This window comes from Bombus vosnesenskii, unplaced genomic scaffold (genome assembly GCF_011952255.1).
Source record: "Bombus vosnesenskii isolate JDL3184/JDL3185 unplaced genomic scaffold, Bvos_JDL3184-5_v1.1 scf7180000013937, whole genome shotgun sequence".
In the NCBI taxonomy this organism is placed as follows: Eukaryota; Metazoa; Arthropoda; class Insecta; order Hymenoptera; family Apidae; genus Bombus; species Bombus vosnesenskii.
In genome coordinates, this window is record NW_022883293.1 from 5,470 (window position 1) to 6,376 (window position 907).

A 907-nucleotide genomic window follows, 5' to 3' on the forward strand; every position below is an offset into this window, starting at 1 on the left:
AAATGATACACCCAAATAGCAGAAAGTCTATCGCTATTACGAAAAAAGCCAAAAAGTAAATACAATTACTATTAAATTATGTGATTTTGTTATGTACATTTCATTTATTTTATATGATTATATAATACTTTTGTGTAATAAAGAAGGAAATGGACAATGTGTTTTGTTTCAGAATATCAAATAGACAGAAGGCAGAAATGTCCTGCTTGATAAAACAGAATTCAATAGAAGAGAAAATATCGTAGATCAGAAACAATATGATTCCAGGCGTGTGACCCTATACTCCAGAGATAACTGCAAGTTTGTTAGAAACGGAGGTAAAACAAAAATGTATACACACGATGATACAGAGATTGTACATTAAAGATGTGATTAGTTATAGTTCTATATTTGATCCAAAGGTATGTAGCAAGAAATGATGAAGAAATGGAAGAAATTACTATTAAAAGGTCTATAGGTAGCAACAGGAGTAGACAGCATGCTAGGAGGGAACATATAATTAGAGTAGAAAGAACTAGGAGAATATCATACACGTGGAATAGGTAAAGAATTACAGCCAAATTTATTTTCAATATATCCTGATGTACAAACCCTCCTTTATTTTTCAGAAATTTCTGATATTTTAAATGCAACTCAGTGTGAAATGTTATTGAATTGGAATCAATGAATTACAGTGTGCGAATAATTTTAAATTTATAAGGTTTGGCGAGAAAGATTTAAAGAAAGTATTAGAGCTAAGAAAAAGAATGAAAATAAGCCATATTAGACTATCCAAATCTCTATTAGCTATGCCTGTAAACAAGAAGAATTTATTCAGCAAGCCAATTGATTTAGATGAAAATAGTGTAATGGAAATAGAATAAATTCTGTAGATATGTCTTTTTATCTTTCATCTCTATTTAAAAAC

The 907-nt window shown here is 29.3% G+C and overlaps 1 long non-coding RNA gene across 1 annotated transcript; it reads left to right on the top strand.

Moving 5' to 3' along the window:
* The first annotated feature begins 302 nt into the window (after nt 1-302).
* Nucleotides 303-683, top strand: LOC117239346. Its single transcript, XR_004494423.1, has 3 exons — nt 303-317; nt 402-542; nt 609-683. It is a non-coding gene; the product is annotated as an uncharacterized LOC117239346 (long non-coding RNA).
* Nucleotides 684-907: the final 224 nt, after the last annotated feature.